This window comes from Hemicordylus capensis, chromosome 4 (genome assembly GCF_027244095.1).
Source record: "Hemicordylus capensis ecotype Gifberg chromosome 4, rHemCap1.1.pri, whole genome shotgun sequence".
Classification (NCBI taxonomy): Eukaryota; Metazoa; Chordata; class Lepidosauria; order Squamata; family Cordylidae; genus Hemicordylus; species Hemicordylus capensis.
This window is the reverse complement of record NC_069660.1, coordinates 210915976-210935037: the sequence shown is the minus strand read 5'-3', so window position 1 is coordinate 210935037 and position 19062 is coordinate 210915976. Positions and strand designations below refer to the sequence as shown.

General features: G+C 44.6%; 1 long non-coding RNA gene across 1 annotated transcript in view; it reads right to left on the bottom strand.

Moving 5' to 3' along the window:
* The window catches only part of LOC128324155 (uncharacterized), a 125669-nt gene extending 122765 nt beyond the window's left edge, over positions 1–2904 (bottom strand). Inside the window, exon 1 of the long non-coding RNA XR_008306672.1 lies at positions 2776–2904. This is a non-coding gene — a long non-coding RNA (uncharacterized LOC128324155). The remainder of the gene's footprint in view (positions 1–2775) is intronic.
* Positions 2905–19062: the final 16158 nt, after the last annotated feature.

Below are 19062 nucleotides of genomic sequence, written 5' to 3'. Positions count from 1 at the left end.
GTAAGACCCTGGCCATTAAATCAATTTAAGAACAGGAGCACTGCTTTCAGCTACACTTTCTAGTAGAAGAAAACAGACACCGTTGTATCTCCGCGTTCTGTTTGATGAAGACAGCTGCAGATGTGAGCAGTCAAGGAGATGAGGGGAGGGGCAGGGAGCAAAGAGAACTTCATCTCAGACTGTGAAAAAGGTTGCTTCACTCTCACATTTTCAGCCCTTTCAGCACTAATCCGCCTAAAGTTGAAATGTGCATTGTGCAGTCATGATTGCTCACATTTTAAATTTTTTATTCCTAATATCTTCTTTTCCTCCCTTGGAGGTATGTTTCAATCACAGACAGCAGGCAGCTCACAGATCACATGAAGATTCCGTGGCAACAGATTTTCCATTGGATGCTTCCATAGATTCCCTCTGTGGCTGACAGTCATGCTGTTCATGATCCAAAAGTACCAACGTTGTTCTCGGAGCAGCCTCCCCCACCCCTGCACCATGGATTTTGATCTCCATTTCAGCCAACCTGGGCTTGTGCCTTTCGAGCTGGCCTTCATTTTGGCCAAAGAAGACAGTTCCATAGCCAGGGGCTTGTGCTTGGAACTTGGAAAATGCAGAGACTGTACCCACCACTCCCTGAACTGCTTTGTGGTGCGCAATGTGCACATTTGAAGCTAGAGCTCCAGAGACTCGGCCCGAGATTGCCTTGGGATACTTAGCAGAGTGCCAGCCTTTGCACTCCCTTCTTGCCTTCTGATCCCCGTGTGTAGCACATGCCATGCTCAAGCCCAGCTTAGAACCCAGTGCATGCCCAGCACCTAGACACTTTGGACCCCCTTGAAAGAAGTGCCAGCTCAACAGCCTCAGACATGCTTCCTCCCAGTGAAGGCTTCACTGTGGCATGGCATAGTAGTGCGATCTCCAGCCCGAGACCTTCCCCTTCCTTTTCATTGCTTTCAGCCAACCAGTCCAGGAGAAGTATAAACTGTTCCTTCTCTCCCCCCTACTATTTTCCTTATCTTTCTCTTTTACTTTTAATTTCCTCACAAGACTCTGGTCAACCACCCTCTTTCCCTGAACAGCATTCAAACCTGCTCTTATAGGTAATGGATCATTGCACAGTTCTATTTAATAAAATGTAGCTTCTTCTTTTCTTTTTTTAAAAAAAGAAGTCCTGGCCTCCCAACACTGTTTGTCCTTCTGGGGTACTATTCAGTGACACTTTGCTAGCTAGACATGATCCAAAATTATGCATGCTCACTGGAGTGGTGATAGTTAATCTGGGCTGGCTCTACCTGATGCCTTCTTCTGCAGCTGGTCAGGATTGCTTGCAGGTGAGAAGGGTCCCCCTAGCATTTGAGTAATTTGCCCAACCTTAAAGAGTAATTCCCTTACCATTGATTTGGTGTCCCTGCCCCCAACACGCAAACTAGACGCACACAGAAACACATAATTGAACTCCAACAAACATTCCTCCCACATTCATTGCTCAATTTACAGTAACAGTATAACTTTATGGGAGTTCCAGCAAGCAATGCAAACCATTTTGTTCTCTGGAAATTATAACGTCCAGCTCCAGCAAGGCACTTTAATTCAGCATTGTGTCTTTAGGGGCTATAACTCAGTGGTAGAGCACCTGCCAGGGGCATTGCCACCATTGGACAATGTGCGGGGAGGGGGACAAATGTCCCTAGGCTGCCAGGGTGCACCTTGCCCCTCCCCCAGGACACCTCCTTGCCCTCCTCTCCCACCCAGTCAGCGGAGAAAGCATTTGCCAGCTGAGAACATGTCACATGGTCCCTCGTCCAATCCTGGCCAGCGAGTGCTTTCTCCCTCGCTTCTCTCCAAGCAAGGCAGAGAAAGCACCAGCTGGTGAACAAGGCATTCACACCCTTCCAGCCAGCCAGCACTTTGTTTGTTGACTGGGTGCTTTTTCCTCTCTCCCTCGCTTAAAGCAAAGGAGAGAAAAAAGCAAACCAAGTGGGCAAACAAAGAGCCAGCAGGCTGGGCAGGACTGAAGGTCCACATGTCCCCCTCTGCCCAGCACTGACCACACCCGCTATACTGGTGTGCATCTGATGCTGGCATGAGTGGGGGCACCACTGGTGGTTTGTCCCTGGGCCACTGCCAAGCCTGCTGCACTAGTGACAGCTGCTTTAGATTCAGAGGGTCCTAGATTCAATGCCTGGCATCACCAGATAGGCTCAAGAAACATCACATCTGATATATTGAGCTAGATGAATTAATGGATTGACTCAGTAGATGCCAGATTCATATGTCTTTCTTGAAGAAAATGGAAGGAACAAAGTATGAGTGGGAAGGGATATAGGCAGGCAGAATATAAGTGTATGGAGAGCTGTGAAACCGTGGAGGCTCAACCTGTGATCATATTTTAATGGGGATTTCAATGTTACCTATCGCACATCTTTGGGATGGCCTGGGTTATATATTTAGCACTTGGATAAGCACTGTTCAATGTTCAACGCACTTTGCAAACATTGTTATAATCCTAACAACAACCTTGTGTGGTAGGCATTATTAGCCCCATATTTCAGATGGAGAGCTGCAGATGCGAGAACAGTGGTTTGCCTAAGGCCATTTAATGGGCTCATGGGAGAGATGGGGTTCAACCCAAAGACTTCCTCATTTGTCGTTTATAACCACTATGCTACATTAGCTGTCATAAATAAATGATATAGCCAATATATGATATTCTGTGTCTTTCCTTTTAGAGCGTGCACTGTTATTTTTATCTGGAATTATCTAGTGTAAGGAATTACCTACCTTAAACCTGGACAGATTAGGCAACTTTGATCATGTATTACATTCCCATCGTGCAGGCACCAATTTTTGTTAACATTGAGCAGTCAGGATTACTGGAGTGCTGAGTTCCCCTGTTTCCTGTGCCTGTCAGTATTTCTCCTTGCCAGTTCCTTGCTTTGCAAAGATGACATAAGCAGTAGCCCTGGCAACCATCCCAGTGTTCTTGAGCTCAGTTCCAGCTGAAAGCCAACTGCAGTCACCCTGCATATTTCTAGTGTATCAGACAGACATAGGCTCAGCTTAATCTTGTTAGCACCAATGAGGCAGTTTTCAAACATTTCGGCAAATCGAATCATCCCCAAGGACCACAAGTTAGAGGAGCAGAGGTTGGAATGGGGGAGTGGGGGGTGGGAGGATAACCATCTAAGGTAAGATTAAAGCCAGCCAGACATTTTACCTGACTGTCAGCTAGCCGCTCCTGTTAACACACTGCTTTCCTTTCCCCCTTTGCGGCTCCTCTGTGCCTCCCCCATCCCTGCCTCTGCTCTAGACTCCGAGCGAAGCCAGCAACGGACAACTACAAATGGAACAGCTCATCTATCTGCGGAAAGAAGCCTCTTTGATGGTTCCCCAGTGGATGTAATTGTGCTCATTACTGCCCATTTACATTTCATCACTCGATTATCACAAATGCCTCATTACTGTTGATAAGGGTCTGCCGTTGAGCTGCTTGCTAACTATTTATTTCTGAGCCTCAGTGTCATCCAGCAGGCCCCATCGGTAGAGAAGGAGGAGGGAAGGGAGGCGGAAGAAGCAAAGGGGAATGACTGGAGGAAGGAGGAGGAGGAGGTGAAAAAGGGTCTCCTATCAGATTTTATTAAAGGCTGTGATTTAAATCGATATTTAATAAAGTGGCTTCTGCCACGTAACCCGTGCAATTCCCCATGCAGGCCTGAATCGCAAATCCGAGAGCTCCCTTGCAGCTTGCTAACATAACTCAATTGGGCTTTGTGCACTGGTCTGGCACCTGTGTCCCTGAGCACAGTGCCTCTGAGGTAATAGGTTTATGAGCCGATGAACAGAGCTGATAGGTTCTAAATGGATTAACTAGGTGTCTGCAGCCTGGTGATGAATACATCAGCAGCAAAAGGGGAAAACGGTGGAGGGTGGTGGGGGGGAGAGAAGTCTGCATAAGCAGAGGACAATAGGAAGTGTTGACAGACACTGTGCATGTCATGAGCCCCACAGGGTGGAACAGTGCTTAGCTCCTGTCACTCAAGCACACTTGGGAGAAAAGAAGAAGTAATCAGGCAGGGAGGCTGAGCAAGCCTGCAAGTGACAGGTAACAGGGGACCTGTTGCCACTGCTGCTACTCTTGCCACTGCTGAAAGAAAGGTTAAAGAGGTGGGGGACAGGTGGACATGTCAAAAGTTAGTGCTAACCTGCAGGAGAAATAGGTAAAGGAAAGACTATTTCCTGTGTGGGAGTTCGTCACTATTAAGTGGGTATCAGCTGTTTCTAAACTGATTAAGCATGCAATAGGTTCTCTTCTGCTATTTGTTGGTCTATGAAGACCAGAGACAGGCAAAGATGGCCCTCTGTCTATAGTGTACTTTTTAATAGGGTGGTTCCCAAATGGGCTGTGAGGGTGGGCTGCAAAATGGCTAGCAATGTGTACTGGACAGCACTGTAGCACATTCCACATTTTTCACATGGAACAACATCAAACACTATATCAGACTCATTTCTCTTATGGGTCAGTTGTATGGCTCTTAATACATCCAACCCACTCGGAGTAATGTTTAATGTTGACATCTCATGTGTAAGACTATGAGCCCATCCTCACGACACAAGCTACCTGGGTAGGAGAGAGTTAATCCAGGTAGCTCGTATGATCTGGACCACTGGGAGGCCTCCTGGCGCAGCTGCTCCAGACCTCGGTAGCCCAGAATCACTCACCCAGATAAAAAGTGAGGTAGGAGGAAAACAGAGCCTGTCCTACTTCACTTTGTGGTCGTCTGAAGCACCATGGCGGTAAAAACAGCTGCTGGGAGTGGCGGCCATAGAGTGCTGGGGAAAGCGAGGCCAGGGAGAGCAGCATTGCCACCTTGCCACAGGCTGCCTCTCCATTGCTCGTGCGGTGCACGAGTGCACATTGCTCGTGCGGATATGACAAGACTTGCTCCTCCTGATGCTACCTTGGGAATCTGCCGCCGTACTGGTTGTGTGGGTGCATGAGCGGTGGAGCCCAGGGGAGGCTCTGATCATCTGGAGGACGGTAGATAGGATCCTGCCTTTTCCCCAGCCCAGGATCCTTGTGCTAGGGTAAGAAGCTGAGATTTTTGCCTCCATCGCTATCTATGTAGATTGGCTTTGTCCTAGCCTGCCCTTCTCCCTGACCTGCTAGTTTTCTGTGTACAGGGAATATTTTTGTATGGAGGAGCATTCACTGTTGTGAGGCTCCACCTGCAGTCTGAAATCATTCAGCCCAGCACTTTACCACCTCAGTGAGAAACAGGCATGAATTAGAGTGTGATGAATTTCTCCAGACAAACCACGGAGTTGAACCATTACAATTTTGGGTTTATTTCCAGTTCAGGTTCATTAGCATCTTTTAACTCTCCTGTTCAGTTCTGGTTCAGACACTAACTTTTAGAAGTGGGTTGGTAACTGGTTCAGACACTTTGATATTCAGATATTTTTCATGTGGAATAACATCAAACACTATATCAGAGTCGAGGACATTGTGGGGGAATTAAAATGGCACCTCCAGCTGTGACAGTGGTGAGATGAATGCTGGTATCATGGTTGCCATTGCCTCAGCTACACAACAGCAAAAGCTTCCTCCTGGTAGATTTACCAGGGCTCCCCGCATGCGGGGACACTATGCCACAGAAGAAAGCCCCAACTTTGTTCAAAGCCTTCTCAGATTTGGAGCTGGCCCTTCCTGCAATCATACTACAGCACAGTGTACCATTAAACAAGCCTGCAGGCTTTACACACAAGGCTTCTGCCCCAAATCTCCTTCAGAAGAGAGTGTATGCATTCACACACCAGCCAAACTTACTTTGAAGTCCCTTTGAGATTTTTGGACCCATTCCACACACAAACCAGGCTTTGTGATGCGGATTCTAGCTTATCTCAACGTATGTCCGGGTTTTTAAACTGTTGGTTTTAAGCTACTTTTTTCTGAAAAACGCCAGAGCAAATAGGAGAGGCACTGACATAGAAGCATTAGCATGATAAGGAGGATACTCTCTTTACAAATGCAGATCTATCTCTGCAGGGAGCTCTCTCTCTACCCCCCACCCATTGGCTAGAAGGAAAAAACTGACACCTGCCATGTGGACTTGTTTCAAAAGAAAACCGAGAGCAGAGGGAATGGGCTGCTTCTCTCAATGCTGCGAGTGTAATTCGAAGTGGCTTCGCTCAACATTTACCCCGAAGCCTGAAGCCAAGTGAGAATAACTCCCTGGTGAAGGGAGCTAAAATTAAGGAACTGCAGTACAACCCTAGGTCTCTTCACTTTGTGCTTTCTTATGCCTCAGGCAGCATGTCTTTGGTCACTGCTCAAGCTCATGATGTCATCGGCCATCACTCCTCATAAAGCCAGGGAGGAAGGTGAGTGGAGCAGTTTTAGAGTTTCCCTGCCTAATTGGGAAAAGCAATTTGAAAATCAAAAGTATCTTATCTATGGTGACAGGTTGGAGTTTACTTGTATATCTCCCCCCCACCCGCCCAATAAATCTTCCCAAATCAGGCTGCAGTCACCATATATTGTATTTGTATTTATTTTATACTGGAGGTGGGGGGGGAGAGAATCACCTGAAAAATCAAGGCAGTTCACTATGGATGGAAGAGACAGCAGCACAACTTTAGTACAAGACTCTTCTGTTGTCTATGCACTGCAATGTATCTGTAACAAAAGTAGAGTGTAAGGGTGTGCAAACTGGTCTGGTTGGGACCCCACTTCGACTCAAACCAGCACAGTTTGAGTTGCCCGGGTTCAAACTGGACTTGCCTCCCCCACAAAAGGAGTGGTGGTCCAAGTTCAAAATAGACCGGCCCCAGTTTGAACTGGACTGGTTCAGACCAGTTCTGTCTGTGGCCGTACAAGTGGCAGAGCCATCAAAAGACTCTAGTCGTCTGGGAGCAGGAAGGTAGGATCTTGCTTTCTCTGCAGCTCCCCTCATTTGGTCATGTGAACATGCCCACAAAGGACAAGTCTCCTACTGAGCTTTGGGAACTGTGAACACTTCTGATTTTTGGTTGTCTGTCAGCAAAAATCTGTGGTGGATGTATTAAGATCCAAACAACTGCTAGCTGAGCAAAGAGGCACCTTTTGCAGTGGTGATTCTCTTACATTTAACAGAGGAAGAACAACTGGCTCTGTCTAACCACAGCACAGCATCCCTCCAGTGGCTGTTGCTTGTGTCTACCTTATGTTTCTTTTTAGAATGTGAGCCCTTTCGGGACAGGGAACCATCTTATTTATTTACTTGTGCTGTATAAATTACTTTGAGAACTTCTGTTGAAAAGTGGTATATAAATATTAGTAGTAGTTAGGAGGAAGGGGAAGTGATCATGTGGGAGTCAGGCACAAGCTCCAGCGGCAATTTCTCCACCCTCAATAATATGCTGGGAAATAGTTTCTGCAACTGCAGCTGAAGCAAAGCACAGCCCTCACCATCCCTCAAAAGAATTTGCTGATTCTGTCTGTCCGTCTGTCTCTCTTTTAACCTGTTGAATAAATAGCTTTATTACGATCAATGTTATATATACAAACAGATGATACTACATTCAGATAAGAAGTAAATCATACAGAATACACCAACAGCAGAGAGGCCATGATGACAATTCACCCATCAGTGCTCATGTCCAGGAGGATTGAAACCTATTGGCCAACATAGGAGGGATCAATCCCAGAGGGGAGAAATGTATCCTAAGGCAACAACTAAGGATTAAAATCCATGCTTTTGTTTCCACCCTCTGAAGGCCCGTTTCCAACCTCAATGCTGCACTGGAGATACATCGAGGGGCTCTGAATACTGCTCTAATAAACTTGGATTGGATTATCTCCAGCGGCCTATAGTTAGGGTAGGGGCCCAGTTATGCACCATACAGAAGTTGGGCCAATGATTTAGCAGCAAATAACTTTAACACTGCAGGGATAAGCTTTTCACCTTTGGAGTGAAAGACGCTTACCATTGCTGAAGCACTTCTTTGTGCCTGTTGGGCAACGTAGTCCACATGGGCCTTCCATGACCCAGAGGCATGAAAAATCACACCCAGATATTTAAAGCTATTGACCTGCTCCATAAGATGGCTTTCTATATACCAGTTAAGTCTTTTAGGCCTCTGGGCAAAGACCATCACTTTGGATTTCTTGAAGTTAATTACCAAGTGGTTGTCCATGCAATAAGTGGCCAAGAGCCTAATCACTCTCCTGAGGCTCACAGGAGTTCGTGAAATGATAGCAGTGTCATCTGCATACAGCAGGATTGGGATAGCTGTGCCCGCAATAGTTGGGGAATGTAGTGCTGGATTGGAGAGATTATTAGCTAGAGTATTTATGTAAAGATTGAACAGGCAAAGTGCCAAAATGCACGCTTGTTTAACTCCTTTACTAGTGGTTATTAAATGTGAAAGTGAGCCTTGAGGGTTACATCTCACTCTCACACTGGTGTTATCATAGAGCCTATCGATATTAGTGTCTCTTAGTTTTCCCCAGAGGCGTATCCTTGAGATTGAATCAAAAGCTGCTTTGAAATCTACAAAGGCCACAAATAAGGAGGACTTAGGTTTGTTGCTATATTTCTCAATCAGATGGCATAATACCAGGGCATGGTCCATGGCTGACCACCCTGTTCTAAAACCAGCCTGTTCATCACCCCAAATACCTTCAGTTTCCATCCAGTCTTGCAACTTCCAGTCTAAATGCCTTGTGTAAAGCTTACTCACAACACTCAGCAGGCTAATTGGATGGTAGTTGGCAGGATCACATCTATCCCCCCTTTTAAATATGAGTACTATTATGGCTATGCCCAAGTCTTCAGGTATGAGCCCAGTTTGATCTATGCATGTAGAGAGGGCTGCCAAAACAGGGGCCCACCAATTAGCATTAAACTTAATCATTTCAGAAGTGATACAGTCATACCCGAGGCCTTGCCAGCTTTTAAGGAATCAATAAGCTTCTTAACTTCAGCAACTGTAACAGGTGACCATTCAGGGAGGGGTCATTTTTAAATCTACTGGGACTAGTTCCTCCTCCTGGGCTGAACAGAGAGCTTTAAAGTGTAATTCCCATGTCTCCATAGGGGGACCTGATTAGTCAAATGGGAGGAATAATGCTCTGAGCAGCCAGCTGTAATACGCCAGAGGAGAGGGGAATTCTTCTCTGTAACTGAAGCAATCAGCTGCTGCCAGGCCAACCTTTGAGCCTCCCTTTTCTTAGGTTTGATCAAGGATTTATATCATCTTTTCAGGACTAGTAGTGTTGAAGGAGTTGCACGTTGCAGATCTTGTCGGTACAATTTATAGTTTGCCACTAGTTCCTTCTTGGCAGTTACACACTCTTGGTCATACCAGTCTCTAGCCCTACCCGTTGGCCAACAGTTATAATTAGTTCTTTCACCTAGAAGATGATCTCGTATCATATGGGTGAGTGTGCCATAATGATCATATAGGAGCCTAATCTCTCCCCATCACAAAGTCCCATCATGTCATCTGAATTTAACAAAATGTCCATAACTTGAGCCCATCTCTTATCCCATTTAATCCGTACTTCCCCAGCCACCACTTCCAAAGTGAAATTGAGTTTATCCTTAGAATGGGATGTCTCAGTTGGCAGGTTCGTCCTTAGAATCAAAGGGATATGGTTGCTATCAGGGCGAGAGTCAACCTCCATTTGAAGGTTGCTATCAGGGCGAGAGTCAACCTCCACTACTAACCAGGTTAAGGGATGCAAGCCAGTAATCCACAGTTGACATCCTGTTCCCAGACCAGTAAATAAATTCTGCTGGGGGGTCTCACTGCTCTGTTTGGAATACACAAATCAAATCGATCGGCCAACTGGGCCAAGCATAGGCCTGCAAAATTATATTTCCAATCCTTGGCCAGCTGGGGTGGAGGGGGGGAGAGGGAGAAGGGAATCTCCCATATCTTCTGGTGGAACAGCATGGTAGTAGGTATATAAAGCTGTTTCATTCTACCCCATCCTTGCATTAAAGTCACCTCCTACTAGAATGTACGTTAGGGGGTTGGCTTCAATGCATTCCTCTAGATATTTACCTAGGCTTTGCCATTGCTGCCCTACCTGGGAATGGTTACACAGAGGGGTTAAGTATTTATTAATCAGAACCAATTGAACATGATTAAATTGCAGTAAAACTGCAGTCACCCACTGGTCATGAAAGGGCATGGGGGTAATCTTAACATGAAGTCCTGTTGCTATTAATAAGGCCAGTCCTCCTTTGGGTCTACCCCGCTTTTCACTGGGCAGGGTGTTGACATATTTTACACAGAAACCTTCCACCTCAATCTTATCCATGGCCCAAGTCTCCTGGAGGAAATGAATATCAAATTTAGACAGGTATTCTATAAAAGAGATATCTCTAGATATCTCTAGATTTAGAAGCCCAACTTGCTACATTCCACATGCAGAAGGAGAGTCCGCGTTGATCAGATAATTGTCACTTATTATTTATTTGTTTATTTATTTATTTATTCTATTGCTATACAGCCCTTCCAAAAATGGCTCAGGGCATTTACACAGAGAAATAAAAAATAAATAAATAGGATGGATCCCTGTCCCCAAAGGGCTCACAATCTAAAAAGAAACATAAGATAGACACCAGCAAGAGTCACTGGAGGTACTATGCTGGGAGTGGATAGGGCCAATTACTCTCCCCCTGCTCAATAAAGAGAATCACCACATGATTAGAAGGTACCTCTTTGCCAAGTTAACAGGGGTCATTTGGGTAATTCAGCAGTGGCTGGGACAGAAGCCTGCTCTTCAGGTGTATTTAATTGCTGAACTGGATTAGTAGAGCTTGAGGCCTTATCAAACTCCATTGGGCAGACATCCAAGGGAGATTGTTCTGTTATTTGGAGGTCTGATGGAGGGGACATCTTGGGACTGGATCGATTCTTTTTCAAAGATTCTATAAGTTCAGGCAAAGATGGAAGGGGCCCCAGAAGGTCCTCCAGCTCTTCCAGTGATGAAATAGGCTCAGAGGGGAATTGCTGATTTTCCTCTGGTTCCATAGAATCTGCATTAGAGTGCCTCTGAGCGCTCTCCGGAGCTATTCCTGTCTGATGGTTTTGATTTGTAAGCAGTGTCTCGGAAATATCTGTTGAATCAAAAGCCAAGAGTTTTACTATGGGCTTCCCATCCTGGGTCTCAGGATGCTTCATTTGCAGAGCTGTAGGCCTGCGAACTTCTGCTTAAATCCCATCCACATCTTTTCTCTCCTGGCTCACTTGTCTCAGATGCACCAATTGTAGATTTTTCAGGGATTCTGTTTCATGCATAGAGCTCCTCTCCACAAACTCAGCAGGTTCCAGCCCTCCCCCACATTTAACTGTTCGCTAGCAGACATATCTTCTAGGATAACTGAACATTCAGTGAAGGGATTCATCTATATAAATTCAGGTTCAAAAACTCTATTAAGTCCTTGTCTAGGGAGGCATTGATTAGATCACCTGCTGTGTTTAGGGGTTCAGTTCTGTTCAGATTCAAGGTATCCAAGAGATTTTTGGTTCAGGTACAAGTTTAATTCATCGGTGGGGCGGGGGTACCTCCCTGAACCAGTTTTTAGGTTTGGATTCAGGTTCATTTCAATTCCCTTTGACAAACATGGACATTTGCTTTGGTCTGTAAGTAATCAGGTTTCTGAGCTCTCCAAAATTTACTCACGGATCTCATCTCTAGTGTAATTTCTTTGGGCAGAAAGAGAAAATTACTGCTAAGCAGCAGCTTTGTGGAATTCAACGGCTGACATACTGTGCAAGAGTCTGTTAGCCTAGTAACATTGCACAAGTCACAGAAATGCAACATTCACACAATTTTACTACACAAGAGTAAGGCCAGTAGAAATAATGGGCTTACTGTTGTGTAGCACAATTTTTGCAACTTCCGCAAACACATTACTAGAATGGCATATTCTTGTGCAGTATGTCAGCCACTAATTTTTGGATGGCAATTTAAAAACACTTTCACTTAGCATTTTTCTGTTTCCTTATCAACTGCATAATGACTTGGTCACATGATATCCCTCAGTGGAGGTTGTCCCTTGAAAAGCATTAGATTCATGAGAAATTTCAGGCCTGGCAGCCCATGCTGAGGAGGTCACATGACCACTGCCAGAGGACAGTTAGCTCAGCATGGGCTGCCTTTTAGCATGCCACCACAACCATATGTAAATTGGCCTTGGCAGTGGAGTCTGAAAAGCCAATCCACACTGAAAATAACAGTGGCTTACAGCAATTAAAATTCATTTCACTATTCAGCACTGGTGGGTGCTCTACATAAATGCAAATAAGACACAAACCCTGCCCTTAGATTTGCAAGCTACAAATACAGAACTCACAAGGAAAGGGGAATAGAAGAAAAAGGTAAGGAGCGGAGATCAGTTTGTCAAAGGACTGTTCAAGCAGGATGCAAGCATTTCCAGGAGCCAATATACAAATTTGGTATAACATTCATTCATTCTCCAAATTTGTAGACTGCCCCAAACTTCCATCTCTGGGTTGTTTTCAACAACACAAAACAGATTAAAAATGAAAACCTTAAAACAATTTAAAACCACAGGTTAAAAAGCTTTGGTGAAAAATAAGTCTTTAGAGACTTTTTTAAAGTTGTCATAGAAGGAGAGACTTTTATTTCAGCTGGGAGCACATTCCAGAGTCTTGGGGCAGCAACAGAAAACCCGCCCCGGAGTAGTCACCAGACGAGCTGGTGGTAACTGTAGATGAACATCTCTCGATGATTTGAATGAGCAGTGGGGTTCATGGTGAAGAAGATGTTATCTTAAATACCCAGAGCCTAAGGTGTTTAGGTTACAACTAGCACCTCGTATTTTGCCTGGAAATGTATTGGTAGCCAGTGTAGCTCTTTTAGTATAGGAGTAATATGGTCTTCCAAGATGAGCGGAGATGAACCTGGCTGCCGTATTCTGTACCAACTGCAGTTTCTGGACTACATTCAAGGCATCCCCACAAAGAACACTTTGCTCTAGTCAAGTATGGAGGTTACCAGTAGGGATGTACAAGCCAACTCACGTTGAGCTGGGCTTGACATCGAGCCAGCCCAGTTTGGGCGGTCTGAATTTGAACCAGACTGGAGGCTGTTCCAAATTTGAACTGAACCGGCCCCTGGTTTTAAGAACTGGTGCATGGACCAGCTTGGGTATAATTGTAAAGGGGGTATCCCTAATCCTAATGGTAAAGGTGGCGAGTGGGAGGTAGGAAAAGAAAGCTGCCTCCATACCTTTAGAGGAAGTGGTGGAGGTGGCGAAGAAAAGGTGGAGGTAGGAGGTGGGGGGGGCTCCTCCAGGCCCATATCGGAGATTTCCAGCCATATCCAGCCATCAGGGGCAACGGGGCATCAGGGAGGTATGCTGCTGCCCTGATCAGCTTTCTTATCAAAGGACGCTGGCAGGGAGAAAGTAGCAGGAGGGGTAAGTGCACCCTCCCCCGCTCTCACCCTCACCACCTTTGAACTGGCAGAACTACCGGTTCTTTGAACTGGTTTGGAGGCCCATAAAGGGCCTCCAAACCAGTTCTGTGCACATCTCTAACCTTAACACGGATCTATCTATCTATCTATCTATCTATCTATCTATCTATCTATCTATCTATCTATCTATCTTTTCTTAGTTCCTCTTCATCGTGTAGTATCTCCTGCTCAGTAAAAGACAAAATTTGAAGTATTGAAACCATAATGGTCTGTGACCTGCCATAGACTGTCAGGATTCAGCATACTGAAACCTGATTTCTATAGCACTGGGCCTGCACTAGGTATGTGTGGCTGATCATGTCTAATATGGAAAGATATTTCCCAAGCTGAACAATCTTTAGCAATCAAGTTTGCCCTGATGCTGCACATTTGAGACTGAGCAAAACTAAATTGTTGTAACATACCAAGGAGGTAGCAATGTGATTTGTTGCCTCTTAATGCTCTTTTTAATGCCATGCAGCCCATACTGTGAACAGCGTTGAAATCTGTAGTCAAGATGTATAGGGAAATTACATCAGATTTATTTACAGGGAGCTGTTTATGTTGAACCAGCAGGTTTCTATTGTGTCAGCAATTCTCTATTGCATTTGTTTGTTACTGGGTACCAGGCAAAGAGTACAACCCTATTAAACCTGTACATTACATTTTGCAGAATGGCAAAGCTTTTTTTCTGTTCTGCAAAATGAAAAAGGGAGAGAAGTTCTTTACCGCAAAACATTCCCAATAGCAAGGTGTAAGTGGGTGGTCAATGTAGAGTCAGAACAAGCATGATTCTACTTCCTACATTGCTTTCCATCTTGAAACAATTGTGTGCCTTCATAATGACATTCAGTACAACACAATAATATGGAATCCTTCTCGGAAAAGCAAGAATATTTACATCTAACATAGCCACCATTAACTGGGAGGATAATCAGACAATCATCTCACTCTGCCCCTATTTCAAAGAGCAAAACCCTAACTTGTTAATCAATATTTACTATGATTAACCAGTTTCTAATTTAAAAATCATTTTTTTCTTGACTCTGGTAAGACCATTAGGGTATTAAAGCTAGTACTCACAAAAACTTTTTCCCTGTTCAGCAATGATAGAAAATGGAGATTATGCACTCCCATACAGCACCTCCAATAGCATGCTTGGAAGCTTTGCCCTCATGTGGATGCACCCCTGATGTGACCCAGCACTCCACCTCATAGGGATAATATTTCCTTGCATACAGAAACCATTTGAAACAATTTTAAAAAACCTGTTTTTCATGTTTAGCCTACTTTCCTTAAAGAAAGTAAGCTTATGAGATCACCTGGCATTCTCTCTCTCGTGTGTTAGTGTGTGTCCCACTCATCAACTTTGCAATGCCTGGAACAATATGAACTAAATTGGGTAGAGTTGTTGGGACACATAGGGACACCTCAGTGGTGTAGTTTGTGATTATGTCATCCACTTTGATTCAAGATGGTGAACAGGTAAACCTTTGAGGCACAGGTGGGCTAACTTGTAAAACCGCCTAACTGGTTTGAACCAAATTTGCTGCAGCTCTAGGGACACATAAAGAAACCACAATGGCATAGTTGGAAATGATGTCATCAGCCCCAATTCAAGATGGTGGACATGTAAATGTTTGAGGGGGAAGTGGGCTAACTTGTGAACTGCCTAAACCATTTGAACCAAATTTGCTACAGCTATAGGGACACCTCAACAGCATAGTTTGTGATGATGTCATCCACCCCAATTCAAGATGGCAGATGTATGAATGTTTAAGGCTAACTTGTGAGTGTGGTAATTATCAATTAAGGATATAGTGAAAGGAAAGTGGGCAGATTAGTTCTTACCAGAACAACTTCTTGTTTTTTTTACTACATCTGGATTCATTTTTTCCCTTTAATCTGAGTGTATTTGTCTCTGGGAAGGAGTGAATTATTATGCAACGCCTGAATAATCATGTGTTTTGGGTGTTATCCATTGTGATTGTTTAGGTCATTTGGCATTTAAAACCCAATACGGAAAAAATAGTTATGTCAACCTGGAGACACTTTACAAACATATATGCTGTGAACTGTATGTGTGAACATGATAATTGTTTCCATAATATGTAAGCGGTTGAGTTACAGCAGCAGAATGCAGGAAGAAAACTACTGAGATAGCAGGCCCCATTATTTTGCATACAGCATTTGAACAGGCAGTGTGGCAGTGTAAATAAGAGGAAGTGATCCCTATTGTTTACAGTTGCCTAACTTGTCCTTTTAATTTTCAGTGGGCCTTCCTCGAGTATATTTAGGGGCTATTCACACACACAGGCAAAACTGGGCTAAGGAAGCCCAGCCTGCTTTTGCCAGAGCGTGTGAACTGCCAGAAGCCATGCAGCTCCCAGTGGCGGCACGGCAGGAAATCCACTTAAGGAGCTTAGCCCGGGTTTTGTGATACCCATGCATATATGAAGTGGCCCTTGATGACTTGCAGCTGTAACTCTGCAAGTCACAAGCACTGCATTCAAGGTGATCTGGAAGTTCCCTTTTGCAGTATTTGATTTGAGTTGACTCATTGACAGATGCAGGTTACCACTTGATGCTGTAATCACTAAATGAAGAGCATGTATGCATTTGTGAGCCACTCCAAAGTTGTTTATTGTCTTCCTGAGATGCCTAAAAAGGCCTAAATGCTTTCAAACAATTTCTGAAAATTAGGTCTCTCTAAAGTATCTCAAGTATAAGGAAGACAAGATAACATACACATCTGTTTGTCCATGCATGCCAATAGCCTTATCCAGTGAATCCCTGTCAGTGGCACCCATTAAAACCTACTTCCAGTTTAGGAAGTGCTTATATAGGCAAAACAGATAAAGGCTGATTTAATCTGGAAGACATGCATGCATAGGTGCGTGCCTCTATCTATGGGTTTCCTTGTTATCATGGTTATGCATGGCTCTCTAGTCAACCTCAGTTTTTCTCAGGCTCTGGAGTCAGCCCCATCACCCTTCAACCTGGGCTGATTAGTCCAGGCCAGAAAGTAGAGATAAGGCACAATCTGCTCTGACCAGCTTCTGTGCTAGGAGTTGGATCCCTTCAATCCTAGTCTATTGATCATGAAACATTGGGTGGCATCCTGAGAGCTGCTTGTGCAATGGCATGAGTGCAAGCTATCTTCCCCATCCCCTCCTCCAAAAGAAGTCTTCTGCATCTCCAAAAATCCATGCCTGATGGTCAGGGGACTCTCAGCAACAATATAGGATGTGCCCCAGCAGGGGTGGTGGTCATTGTGGTCCTGCTTATGTAAGGTGCCTCCACCTGGTTTCCAGGGATTTCTCCCTCCTCCCTGGAGCCTCCTACACCACATCATGCACCATTGCTGAGAACCCACCAACCCTCAATAATGGCTTTGGGGGCTACCCAGGTTTTCCTCTTACCTTGCTTCCACACAACCAAAAATTGGGCGCACGCACAGTTTTTTATTGTGTGAATGACCTCTTTATCTGAAATCCAAGGAGGTATCTGCAGCCATATTACTACTACAATTTGACTATGAACAGAAAAGGAAGCCATTTTAGGCTTTTGGATCTGACAACTAGGTCAGGGCTGCATAGCTTTGGTTCTCTAGCTGTTGTTAGACTACAGCTCTCCTAATCCCCAGCCACAGTGGCCAGTAGTCAGGGGTTAAGAGAGTTGTAGTTCAACAAGAACTGGGGGGTCAAAGTTGTGGAGTCATGAGCTTAGATGCAGTCTTGGGACCTTCAAGGGTACTGCAGGATTGATATAGAATGATAATAGTAAAGACTGTGCCTTCACCTTGCCTTCACTGGATTTATCTGTCTTTTTACATACAGGTAGATATTACAATTCTCCAATATATTCTCCTTACAAGAAAACTGGATCTTTAAAACTGTCCTGGAAACTCCTAGCGTTCAGTGAAGAAGGATCATGGAACAACACAGTATGCCGTGTTGGTGGATTTTAGAAACCAGGGGGAGATGGAAGGGATGAGACAGAAAACATTAAACCTCTTGGGACTTTTGTCAAAGCCAGCACATTGAACTGGGCTATATTCTTTATAGGATATTGTGGTGTATCTTTAAGAGGAGTGGTGTGCCGAAATGAAGGGGTGTGCAACATCAAAGACAAGTCAAATGAAAATGAAGACCACCAAGAAGCACCCACTGTTCCAGATTTTGCTGTTCATACGTTAGGAACATAGGAAGCTGCCATATACGGAGCCAGACCATTGGTCTATCTAGCTCAGTGTTGTCTTCACAGACTGGCAGCAGCTTCTCTAAGGTTGCAGGCAGGAATCTTTCTCAGCCCTCTCTTGGAAAAACAGGGGAGGGAACTTGAAACCTTTTGCTCTTCCCAGAGTGGCTCCATCCCCTGAGGGGAATATCCTACAGTGCTCACACTTCAAGTTTCCCATTCATATGCAACCAGGGTAGACCCTGCTTAGCTAAGGGGACAAGTCATGCTTGCTACTACAAGACCAACTCCCGTTTCATTGGGGTCAGGTTTCTTGCTGGTATACCCTAATTCCAATGATGCATCCAAGGTGTTCTGTGCCACTGGTAACACTTTATGCTAAGCAGCGAGCAGCAGGTGAAAACTAAGTGAGGAGAAAAATAATCTTTAGTACTAAGAACAACATGGCAAGGTGGAAGAAAACAAGGCACCATGGAAATAGAGATTCAAATTACTGGGATTTTTTTAAAAATTGAAACATTTCCTTAAAAATATCCTCCTACGTTTTAATTCATTTATGATCATAGCACAGCTAAAAAGTACAAATATTTGAGGAACTACAACGTAAGGTATACATCAAACAAGTATTTGTGACACCTTGATTGATGCAAATAAAACTGATGAAATGAAGTGGCTTATGATGCAATTTGATGGGCCAGTTAGAACACAGATAGTCTGCACTTGGTAACATACATTTAATATCGTTTGCAATGAGGTAACTTTTTGCCCACTATTTTGCCCACTTATTAAAGACATGGCTAACGTCTGTGTTTTAGTGGCCATTCTATCCTCCAGGCAGGGGTCTGCAGTCCAGAAGTCTATTTTGCTACACAGAGCAACCACTTCACGGTCATGATCTACAATAAAGTTGAGAAACCCAATACACAACAGCTTGGGGACGTAGGAAGCTGCTTTATACCAAGTCAGACCATTGCTCCATCTAGCTCAGTATTGTCTACACTGCCTGGCAGTGGCTCTTCAAGGTTTAAAGCAGGATCCGCTCCCAGCCCTACCTGGAGATGCTAGGGAATGAACCTGGGACCTTCTACATGCAAAGCAGATGCTCTACCACTGAGCTACAGCCCCATCCCCTAAGGGAAATATCTTGTAGTGCTCACAGGTAGTCACCCATCCAAATGCAAACCAAGAAGTATCCTGCTTATCAATGGAGACCATTCAGTCTTGCTTCCACAAGACCAGCTCTGCTCCCCACTTCATGGGATCAGTTCCCATTTTCTTCCAGGGTATTTGCCACCACCAAGCAGAATTTGACCCACTGTCAAAGGCGATGCAAAGAACAAAAGCTGGCCTGATGCCAGCTGCTGTTGCTCTGAAGAATGAGTTATAATGAG